Raw genomic sequence first — 12,936 nt, forward strand, 5'->3', positions numbered from 1 at the left:
CCAGTATACTCCTTTATATACACCATTATAAACCAGCATATATATTGTAAAGCTGCAGTAGCATCGTACACAGTGAAGAAGCAGTGACCCACAAATTCAAACACAAAAGTCTCTCTTAATGTGTTTCTTCACAGCATTAAAGTCCAGTTCACATAAATGCATATAACTTCAGTGGATATTATCAGTGAACAGTTTACACCAGTTCAAAGCAATACATATCACATGGCTTTAGATTTGCGGTCCCTAAACAGGCCAGACTTCCCTTGTTCAGTTTCCCTGGGCGACCGCACGCCATCTCACAGTCTCTATACGTCTCCATACACACATATGTTGCAGACACTACACACGCCAGCCCTCCTCTGACTAGTTCTCGTGGGTGTCCTGCATCGCTGTATCACAGTCTCTTTACTCACACAGTCGTACACAGTTCAGGATATCCTCCGGATAGCAGCCGGGCACCATATCCACCTGTTTGCAATCGTTGCACATGTTAGTCCTCTTTGGGGTACAGGACATCCACCTCCGGGCACAGGACTGTCCACATCCGACTCCTACGGGCACAGGACATCCACCTCCGGGCGCAAGACTGTCCACATCCGAGACCAGTACTATGGACGACTTGCATCTCTGTGTATGCTGTGTGGTGCCAGGCTATTCAGCTGCCCTGGGTGCTGGCTCTGCTGGCCTCCATGCACTCTGCAGACCAGCACACACCAGACTGACACTGACGTGCACCTCACACACCTGGCCTGACCTGGCCAGACACCTGACACACCCATACCCCTTACTGCAGGGTTTTTAAACACACACAAACCTGTGGCCTTCAGCCACCTGGAAAACCCGGACCGGAGATCCGTGACTCTCATGCACACCTATGGACTTCATCCGTCTGCATGCACATTCTGGGGAGAACAAACAGCGCCCCCTAGCTGTATCAGAGGCCACAGCCTCACTATACATCAGTATATTCCAAAAAACACAAAAAAGCTTTTTTGTGTTTTCAAGTCTCTTGGTGGTGTGAACATGTCTCTACGGGCTTGTTCACTGTGCGCGCAGCTCATGTGTTCTGGTTTTACATTATTGTTTTCTTGTGTCCACAAGACTGGGGAGGCCTCCACCTCTCTTTTTTTGAGCTGTGCGCACATGAGCCGTTCTGTCCAGCATGTCCACATGGACATTCCTTTTCTGAATCCTGCTCATACAGGTATTGCACATATGACCAGGTTTTAAATACATCAGATAGGGATTACATACATTAGCTAGGACTGCTCTGATACGGGTATACCTTGACGTTTGGTAGAGCGGCTTAACCCCTCTGTGACCTTAGACGTACTATCCCGTCGAGGTGCCCTGGGCTTATCTGACCCTGGACGGGATAGTACGTCATAGCCGATCGGCCGCGCTCACGGCACATTAACCCCTGGCACACCGCGATCAAAGATGATCGCGATGTGCCGGCGGTGCAGGGAAGCACCGCGCAGGGAGGGGGCTCCCTGCGGGCTTCCCTGAGACCCCCGGAGCAACGCGATGTGATCGCGTTGCTGCGAGGGTCTCACCTCCCTCCCTGCTCCCTCCAGCCCCGGATCCAAGATGGCCGCGGATCCGGGTCCTGCAGGGAGGGAGGTGGCTTCACAGAGCCTGCTCAGAGCAGGCACTGTGAAGCCTGCAGCGCTGCATGTCAGATCAGTGATCTGACAGAGTGCTGTGCAAACTGTCAGATCACTGATCTGTGATGTCCCCCCCTGGGACAAAGTAAAAAAGTAAAAAATAAATTTTCCAAATGTGTAAAAAAAATAAAAAAAAATATTCCAAAATAATGAAAAAAAAAAAAATATTATTCCCATAAATACATTTCTTCATCTAAATAAAAAAAAAAAACAATAAAAGTACACATATTTAGTATCGCCGCGTCCGTAACGACCCGACCTATAAAACTGTCCCACTAGTTAACCCCTTCAGTAAACACCGTAAGAAAAAAAAAAAAAAAAACGAGGCAAAAAACAACGCTTTATTATCATACCGCCGAACAAAAAGTGGAATAACACGCGATCAAAAAGACAGATATAAATACCCATGGTACCGCTGAAAGCGTCATATTGTCCCGCAAAAAAAGAGCCGCCATACAGCATCACCAGCAAAAAAATAAAAAAGTTATAGTCCTGAGAATAAAGCGATGCAAAAATAATTATTTTTTCTGTAAAATAGTTATCGTATAAAAGCGCCAAACCATAAAAAAATGATATAAATGAGGTATCGCTGTAATCGCACTGACCCGAAGAATAAAACTGATTTATCAATTTTACCAAACGCGGAACGGTATAAACGCCTCCCCCAATAGAAATTCATGAATAGCTGGCTTTTGGTCATTCTTCCTCACAAAAATCGGAATAAAAAGCGATCAAAAAATGTCACGTGCCCAAAAATGTTTTCAATAAAAACGTCAACTCGTCCCGCAAAAAACAAGACCTCACATGACTCTGTGGACCAAAATATGGAAAAATTATAGCTCTCAAAATGTGGTATTACAAAAAATATTTTTTGCAATAAAAAGGGTCTTTCAGTGTGTGATGGCTGCCAATCATAAAAATCCGCTAAAAAACTCGCTATAAAAGTAAATCAAACCCCCCTTCATCACCCCCTTAGTTAGGGAAAAAAAAAATGTATTTATTTCCATTTTCCCATTAGGGCTAGGGTTAGGGCTAGGGTTAGGGCTAGGGTTAGGGCTAGGGTTAGGGCTAGGGCTAGGGTTAGGGTTAGGGCTAGGGTTAGGGTTAGGGCTAGGGTTAGGGCTAGGGTTAGGGCTAGGGTTAGGGTTAGGGTTAGGGCTAGGGCTAGGGTTAGGGCTAGGGTTAGGGCTAGGGTTAGGGCTAGGGTTAGGGCTAGGGTTAGGGTTAGGGCTAGGGCTAGGGTTAGGGTTAGGGTTAGGGTTGGGGCTACAGTTAGGGTTGGGGCTAAAGTTAGGGTTAGGGTTTAGATTACATTTACAGTTGGGAATAGGGTTGGGATTAGGGTTAGGGGTGTGTCAGGGTTAGAGGTGTGGTTAGGGTTACCGTTGGAATTAGGGTTAGGGGTGTGTTTAGATTAGGGTTTCAGTTATAATTGGGGGGTTTCCACTGTTTCGGCACATCAGGGGCTCTCCAAACACGACATGGCGTCCGATCTCAATTCCAGCCAATTCTGCGTTGAAAAAGTAAAACAGTGCTCCTTCCCTTCCGAGCTCTCCTGTGTGCCCAAACAGGAGTTTACCCCAACATATGGGGTATCAGCGTACTCAGGACAAATTGGACAACAACTTTTGTGGACCAATTTCTCCTGTTACCCTTGGGAAAATACAAAACTGGGGGCTAAAAAATAATTTTTGTGGGAAAACAAAAAGATTTTTTATTTTCAATGCTCTGCGTTATAAACTGTAGTGAAACACTTGGGGGTTCAAAGTTCTCACAACACATCTAGATAAGTTCATTGAGGGGTCTAGTTTCCAATATGGGGTCACTTGTGGGGGGTTTCTACTGTTTAGGTACATTAGGGGCTCTGCAAACGCAATGTGACGCCTGCAGACCAATCCATCTAAGTCTGCATTCCAAATGATGCTCCTTCCCTTCCGAGCCCTCCCATGCGCCCAAACGGTGGTTCCCCCCCACATATCGGGTATCAGCGTACTCAGGACAAATTGGACAACAACATTTAGGGTCCAATTTCTCCTGCTAACCTTGGAAAAATACAAAACTGGGGGCTAAAATATAATTTTTGTGGAAAAAAAAATATTTTTTATTTGCATGGCTCTGCGTTATAAACTGTAGTGAAATACTTGGGGGTTCAAAGCTCTCACAACACATCAAGATGAGTTCCTTAGGGGGTCTACTTTCCAAAATGGTGTCACTTGTGGGGGGTTTCTACTGTTTAGGTACATTAGGGGCTCTGCAAACGCAATGTGACGCCTGCAGACCATTCCATCAAAGTCTGCATTCCAAATGGCGCTCCTTCCCTTCCGAGCCCTCCCATGCGCCCAAACGGTGGTTCCCCCCCACATATGGGGTATCAGCGTACTCAGGACAAATTGGACAACAACTTTTGGGGTCCAATTTCTCCTGTTACCCTAGGGAAAATACAAAACTGGGGGCTAAAAAATAATTTTTGTGGGAAAAAAATTTTGTTTTATTTTTATGGCTCTGCATTATAAACTTCTGTGAAGCCCTTGGTGGGTCAAAGTGTTCACCACACATCCAGATAAGTTCCTTAGGGGGTCTACTTTCCAAAATGGTGTCACTTGTGGGGGGTTTCAATGTTTAGGCACATCAGTGGCTCTCCAAACGCAACATGGCGTCCCATCTCAATTCCTGTCAATTTTGCATTGAAAAGTCAAACAGCGCTCCTTCCCTTCCGAGCTCTCCCATGCGCCCAAACAGTGGTTTACTGCCACATATGGGGTATCAGCGTACTCAGGACAAATTGTACAACAACTTTTGAGGTCCAATTTCTTCTCTTACCCTTGGAAAAATAAAAAATTGGGGGCAAAAATATAATTTTTGTGAAAAAATATGATTTTTTATTTTTACGGTTCTGCATTATAAACTTCTGTGAAGCACTTGGTGGGTCAAAGTGCTCACCACACCTCTAGATAAGTTCCTTAGGGGGTCTACTTTCCAAAATGGTGTCACTTGTGGGGGGTTTCAATGTTTAGGCACATCAGTGGCTCTCCAAACGCAACATGGCGTCCCATCTCAATTCCTGTCAATTTTGCATTGAAAAGTCAAACTGCGCTCCTTCCCTTCCGAGCTCTCCCATGCGCCCAAACAGTGGTTTACTGCCACATGTGGGGTATCAGCGTACTCAGGACAAATTGTACAACAACTTTTGAGGTCCAATTTCTTCTCTTACCCTTGGAAAAATAAAAAATTGGGGGCAAAAATATAATTTTTGTGAAAAAATATGATTTTTTATTTTTACGGTTCTGCATTATAAACTTCTGTGAAGCACTTGGTGGGTCAAAGTGCTCACCACACATCCAGATAAGTTCCTTAGGGGGTCTACTTTCCAAAATGGTGTCACTTGTGGGGGGTTTCAATGTTTAGGCACATCAGTGGCTCTCCAAACGCAACATGGCGTCCCATCTCAATTCCTGTCAATTTTGCATTGAAAAGTCAAATAGCGCTCCTTCCCTTCCGAGCTCTCCCATGCGCCCAAACAGTGGTTTACTGCCACATATGGGGTATCAGCGTACTCAGGGTAAATTGGACAACAACTTTCTGGGTCCAATTTCTCCTGTTACCCTTGGTAAAATAAAACAAATTGGAGCTGAAGTAAATTTTTTGTGTAAAAAAGTTAAATGTTCATTTTTATTTAAACATTCCAAAAATTCCTATTAAACACCTGAAGGGTTAATAAACTTCTTGAATGTGGTTTTGAGCACCTTGAGGGGTGCAGTTTTTAGAATGGTGTCACACTTGGGCATTTTCTATCATATAGACCCCTCAAAATGACTTCAAATGAGACGTGGTCCCTAAAAAAAAATGGTGTTGTAAAAATGAGAAATTGCTGGTCAACTTTTAACCCTTATAACTCCCTAACAAAAAAAAAAATTGGTTCCAAAATTATGCTGATGTAAAGGAGACATGTGGGAAATGTTACTTATTAAGTATTTTGTGTGACATATCTCTGTGATTTAATTGCATAAAAATTCAAAGTTTGAAAATTGCGAAATTTTCAAAATTTTCGCCAAATTTCCGTTTTTTTCACAAACGCAGGTACTATCAAAGAAATTTTACCACTATCATGAAGTACAATATGTCACGAGAAAACAATGTCAGAATCACCAGGATCCGTTGAAGCGTTTCGGAGTTATAACCTCATAAAGGGACAGTGGTCAGAATTGTAAAAATTGGCCTGGTCATTGACGTGCAAACCACCCTTGGGGGTAAAGGGGTTAATATACATTTTTTGCAAAAAATGTATCAACCAAATACCCTGTTTTTTCCATCTTTTTACCAGCACTTGCTGTCCACTGTGATTTTTTTGCAACAGAGTGTTTTTGGGTTTACTGTGCTTTTTTGGGTTTTCAAGTCTCTTGGTGGTGTGAACATGTCTCTACGGGCTTGTTCACTGTGCGCGCAGCTCATGTGTTCTGGTTTTACATCAGTATATTCCAGTAGATGACAGCATAGACCAGTATTGTTATGTTATGTTTGCTAATGACAGGTGTTATGAAGGCAATCCAGAAACACAGTGTGCTTAGCGATCAGAGCGCACACAGTGATCTGACAAATACCCAAAAATACAAGAACGAGCTCTGAGACGTGGAAACTCTGTAGACTGCACACCTGATCCTATCCTAAACACAACTAAAAGCGGCTGTGGATTGCGCCTAACAACTACCTAGGCAACTCGGCACAGCCTAAGAAACTAGCTAGCCTGAAGATAGAAAAATAGGCCTGACTTGCCTCAGAGAAATTCCCCAAAGGAAAAGGCAGCCCCCCACATATAATGACTGTGAGTAAGATGAAAAGACAAAACGTAGGGATGAAATAGATTCAGCAAAGTGGGGCCCGATATTCTAGGACAGAGCGAGGACAGTAAAGCGAACTTTGCAGTCTACTAAAAACCCTAAAGCAAAACCACGCAAAGGGGGCAAAAAAAAACCCACCGTGCCGAACTAACGGCACGGCGGTACACCCTTTGCGTCTCAGAGCTTCCAGCAAAACAAAAGACAAGCTGGACAGAAAAAAAGCAACAAAAAAGCAAAAAGCACTTAGCTATACAGAGCAGCAGGTCACAGGAACAATCAGGAGAAGCTCAGATCCAACACTGAAACATTGACAAGGAGCAAGGATAGCAGCATCAGGCGGAGTTAAGTAATGAAGCAGTTAACGAGCTCACCAGAACACCTGAGGGAGGAAGCTCAGAAGCTGCAGTACCACTTGTGACCACAGGAGTGAATTCAGCCACAGAATTCACAACAGTACCCCCCCCCCTTGAGGAGGGGTCACCGAACCCTCTCCAGAGCCCCCAGGCCGACCAGGATGAGCCGCATGAAAGGCACGAACAAGATCGGAAGCATGAACATCAGAGGCAAAAACCCAGGAATTATCTTCCTGAGCATAACCCTTCCATTTAACCAGATACTGGAGTTTCCGTCTAGAAACACGAGAATCCAAAATCTTCTCCACAATATACTCCAATTCCCCCTCCACCAAAACCGGGGCAGGAGGCTCAACAGATGGAACCATAGGTGCCACGTATCTCCGCAACAACGACCTATGGAATACATTATGTATGGAAAAGGAGTCTGGGAGGGTCAAACGAAAAGACACAGGATTGAGAACCTCAGAAATCCTATACGGACCAATAAAACGAGGTTTAAATTTAGGAGAGGAAACCTTCATAGGAATATGACGAGAAGATAACCAAACCAGATCCCCAACACGAAGTCGGGGACCCACACGGCGTCTGCGATTAGCGAAAAGTTGAGCTTTCTCCTGGGACAAGATCAAATTGTCCACTACCTGAGTCCAGATCTGCTGCAACCTATCCACCACAGAATCCACACCAGGACAGTCCGAAGACTCAACCTGTCCTGAAGAGAAACGAGGATGGAACCCAGAATTGCAAAAAAATGGAGAAACCAAGGTAGCCGAGCTGGCCCGATTATTAAGGGCGAACTCAGCCAACGGCAAAAAGGACACCCAATCATCCTGGTCTGCAGAAACAAAACATCTCAGATATGTTTCCAAGGTCTGATTGGTTCGTTCGGTCTGGCCATTAGTCTGAGGATGGAAAGCCGAGGAAAAGGATAGGTCAATGCCCATCCTACCACAAAAGGCTCGCCAGAACCTTGAAACAAACTGGGAACCTCTGTCAGAAACAATATTCTCAGGAATGCCATGCAACCGAACCACATGCTGAAAGAACAAAGGTACCAAATCAGAGGAGGAAGGCAATTTAGCCAAGGGCACCAGATGGACCATTTTAGAAAAGCGATCACAGACCACCCAAATGACTGACATCTTTTGAGAAACGGGAAGGTCAGAAATGAAATCCATCGAAATATGTGTCCAAGGCCTCTTTGGGACCGGCAAGGGCAAAAGCAACCCACTGGCACGAGAACAGCAGGGCTTAGCCCGAGCACAAATCCCACAGGACTGCACAAAAGTACGTACATCCCGTGACAGAGATGGCCACCAGAAGGATCTAGCCACTAACTCTCTGGTACCAAAGATTCCAGGATGACCAGCCAACACCGAACAATGAAGTTCAGAGATAAGTTTATTAGTCCACCTATCAGGGACGAACAGTTTCTCTGCTGGACAACGATCAGGTTTATTCGCCTGAAATTTTTGCAGCACCCGCCGCAAATCAGGGGAGATGGCAGACACAATGACTCCTTCCTTGAGGATACCCGCTGGCTCAGATAAACCCGGAGAGTCGGGCACAAAACTCCTAGACAGAGCATCCGCCTTCACATTTTTAGAGCCCGTGAGGTACGAAATCACAAAGTCGAAGCGGGCAAAAAATAACGACCAACGGGCCTGTCTAGGATTCAAGCGCTTGGCAGACTCGAGATAAGTCAAGTTCTTATGATCAGTCAATACCACCACGCGATGCTTAGCTCCTTCAAGCCAATGACGCCACTCCTCGAATGCCCACTTCATGGCCAGCAACTCTCGATTGCCCACATCATAATTACGCTCAGCGGGCGAAAACTTCCTGGAAAAGAAAGCACATGGTTTCATCACTGAGCAATCAGAACCTCTCTGTGACAAAACCGCCCCTGCTCCAATCTCAGAAGCATCAACCTCGACCTGGAACGGAAGAGAAACATCTGGCTGACACAACACAGGGGCAGAACAAAAACGACGCTTCAACTCCTGAAAAGCTTCCACAGCAGCAGAAGACCAATTAACCAAATCAGCACCCTTCTTGGTCAAATCGGTCAATGGTTTGGCAATGCTAGAAAAATTACAGATGAAGCGACGATAAAAATTAGCAAAGCCCAGGAACTTTTGCAGACTTTTCAGAGATGTCGGCTGAATCCAATCCTGGATGGCTTGGACCTTAACTGGATCCATCTCGATAGTAGAAGGGGTAAAGATGAACCCCAAAAATGAAACTTTCTGCACACCGAAGAGACACTTTGATCCCTTCACAAACAAAGAGTTAGCATGCAGGACCTGAAAAACCATTCTGACCTGCTTCACATGAGACTCCCAATCATCTGAGAAGATCAAAATGTCATCCAAGTAAACAATCAGGAATTTATCCAGATACTCACGGAAGATGTCATGCATAAAAGACTGAAACACAGATGGAGCATTGGCAAGTCCAAACGGCATCACTAGATACTCAAAATGACCCTCGGGCGTATTGAATGCAGTTTTCCATTCATCTCCTTGCCTGATTCTCACCAGATTATACGCACCACGAAGATCTATCTTAGTGAACCAACTAGCCCCCTTAATCCGAGCAAACAAGTCAGATAACAATGGCAAGGGATACTGAAATTTAACAGTGATCTTATTAAGAAGGCGGTAATCAATACACGGTCTCAGCGAACCATCCTTTTTGGCTACAAAGAAGAACCCTGCTCCCAGTGGTGATGACGATGGGCGAATATGTCCCTTCTCCAGGGATTCCTTCACATAACTGCGCATAGCGGCGTGTTCGGGCACGGATAAATTAAATAATCGACCTTTAGGGAATTTACTACCAGGAATCAAATTGATAGCACAATCACAATCCCTATGCGGAGGTAGAGCATCGGACTTGGGCTCTTCAAATACATCCTGATAATCAGACAAGAACTCTGGGACCTCAGAAGGGGTGGATGACGAAATCGACAAAAATGGAACATCACCATGTACCCCCTGACAACCCCAGCTGGATACCAACATGGAATTCCAATCCAATACTGGATTATGGGTTTGTAGCCATGGCAACCCCAACACGACCACATCATGCAGATTATGCAACACCAGAAAGCGAATAACTTCCTGATGTGCAGGAGCCATGCACATGGTCAGCTGGGCCCAGTATTGAGGTTTATTCTTGGCCAAAGGTGTAGCATCAATTCCTCTCAATGGAATAGGACACCGCAAAGGCGCCAAGAAAAACCCACAACGTTTAGCATAATCCAAATCCATCAGATTCAGGGCAGCGCCCGAATCCACAAACGCCATGACAGAAAACGACGACAAAGAGCATATCAAGGTAATGGACAGAAGGAATTTGGACTGTACAGTACCAATGACGGCAGACCTAGCGGACCGCTTAGTGCGCTTAGGACAATCAGAAATAGCATGAGTGGAATCACCACAGTAGAAACACAGACCATTCAGACGTCTGTATTCCTGCCGTTCAACTCTAGTCATAGTCCTATCGCACTGCATAGGCTCAGGTTTAACCTCAGGCAGTACCGCCAAATGGTGCACAGATTTACGCTCGCGCAAGCGTCGACCGATCTGAATGGCCAAAGACAAAGACTCATTCAAACCAGCAGGCATAGGAAATCCCACCATGACATCCTTAAGAGCCTCAGAGAGACCCTTTCTGAACAAAGCTGCCAGCGCAGATTCATTCCACTGAGTGAGTACTGACCATTTCCTAAATTTCTGACAATATACTTCTATATCATCCTGACCCTGGCACAAAGCCAGCAAATTTTTCTCAGCCTGATCCACTGAATTAGGCTCATCGTACAGCAATCCGAGCGCCAGGAAAAACGCATCGACACTACTCAATGCAGGGTCTCCTGGCGCAAGAGAAAATGCCCAGTCTTGAGGGTCGCCGCGCAAAAAAGAAATAATAATCAAAACCTGTTGAATAGGATTACCAGAAGAATGAGGTTTCAAGGCCAGAAATAGCTTACAATTATTTTTGAAACTTAGAAACTTAGTTCTATCTCCAAAAAACAAATCAGGAATAGGAATTCTTGGTTCTAACATAGATTTCTGATCAATAGTATCTTGAATTTTTTGTACATTTATAACGAGATTATCCATTGAAGAGCACAGACCCTGAATATCCATGTCCACACCTGTGTCCAGAATCACCCAAATGTCTAGGGGAAAAAAAAAAGTGAACACAGAGCAGAAAAAAAAAAAAATGATGTCAGAACTTTTTCTTTCCCTCTATTGAGAATCATTAGTTTGGCTCCTTGTACTGTTATGTTATGTTTGCTAATGACAGGTGTTATGAAGGCAATCCAGAAACACAGTGTGCTTAGCGATCAGAGCGCACACAGTGATCTGACAAATACCCAAAAATACAAGAACGAGCTCTGAGACGTGGAAACTCTGTAGACTGCACACCTGATCCTATCCTAAACACAACTAAAAGCGGCTGTGGATTGCGCCTAACAACTACCTAGGCAACTCGGCACAGCCTAAGAAACTAGCTAGCCTGAAGATAGAAAAATAGGCCTGACTTGCCCCAGAGAAATTCCCCAAAGGAAAAGGCAGCCCCCCACATATAATGACTGTGAGTAAGATGAAAAGACAAAACGTAGGGATGAAATAGATTCAGCAAAGTGGGGCCCGATATTCTAGGACAGAGCGAGGACAGTAAAGCGAACTTTGCAGTCTACAAAAAACCCTAAAGCAAAACCACGCAAAGGGGGCAAAAAAAAACCCACCGTGCCGAACTAACGGCACGGCGGTACACCCTTTGCGTCTCAGAGCTTCCAGCAAAACAAAAGACAAGCTGGACAGAAAAAAAGCAACAAAAAAGCAAAAAGCACTTAGCTATACAGAGCAGCAGGTCACAGGAACAATCAGGAGAAGCTCAGATCCAACACTGAAACATTGACAAGGAGCAAGGATAGCAGCATCAGGCGGAGTTAAGTAATGAAGCAGTTAACGAGCTCACCAGAACACCTGAGGGAGGAAGCTCAGAAGCTGCAGTACCACTTGTGACCACAGGAGTGAATTCAGCCACAGAATTCACAACACAGTATAGACCAGTATACAGCCACCTGCACAGTGTTACCCTCATAGAAGCCTGTGGGCTGCTCTTGGCAGATGATGATTAATCCAAAGGAAACTAACCATTTTTACAATTAGCAGAGAGTGTGTGCATAATAAATATTCATGGATTGATCATTTCAAAAAGTTCACAAAAGTGGTGACCATAGTTGGCAGGGTCAGGCTACCATCTAATGTGCTGTACAGTCCGGTCTGGGTCCTGCTCTGCCATTATCTATTGTGTCATCTGCTGACACATAGTGACATGAGCCACAAGAGTTAGGTACCATCCCGATTGGGTACACCTTGTTGCGGTGGGATGGCTCTTATGTTTTTATCAAAATAGTGTCAACTAAGCACCCTATGTTATTTACATTTTCTATTACTATTTATTTACTCATTTTGGTTTTTTATCTTGGGTTCCACCTAATGTGTATGTCTCATCCACTAGCACGGTATTCACACTGAACTTGCCGTCCTATAGACAATGAATTGAGTGAGAGTCTGCACTCAGACAATCTCTAACGTCCTAGTAGCTCTTTTTCCAATTGTCGCCCATTGTAAACAGGCTGCCAGTCACCAGTCATGCACAGCTGAGAACAGTGGCAATCTATGCACATACCACGTTCTATTACTGATCCGTCTATCCCCAACGTACTGTCTCCTTCCCCATTGCCCTGTAGATTGGTACCCCCTGCCCTCATGGGCTTGCAATCAGTCACAGTTACTGTACTTTATTTTATACATGTTTCTATATGTATGTATCCCTCCTCTCATGTACAGCACACTGGAATGAAAGTGTTTTAAAATTAAATAATACAAATAATAATAGTCATTCTGTACAAATGGGAAGTGCAGTCATTAAATGATCAGCAAGTGTAAATGGACCTTTATCCCTTAACCTTTTAAGAAATGTGTATATGGCTGACATCGACTGATGGAGGGTTTCATGCTACATGCATATTATCAAGGATCTCCCAACTAT

Source organism: Ranitomeya imitator, chromosome 4, assembly GCF_032444005.1.
Source record: "Ranitomeya imitator isolate aRanImi1 chromosome 4, aRanImi1.pri, whole genome shotgun sequence".
NCBI classification, from domain to species: domain Eukaryota; kingdom Metazoa; phylum Chordata; class Amphibia; order Anura; family Dendrobatidae; genus Ranitomeya; species Ranitomeya imitator.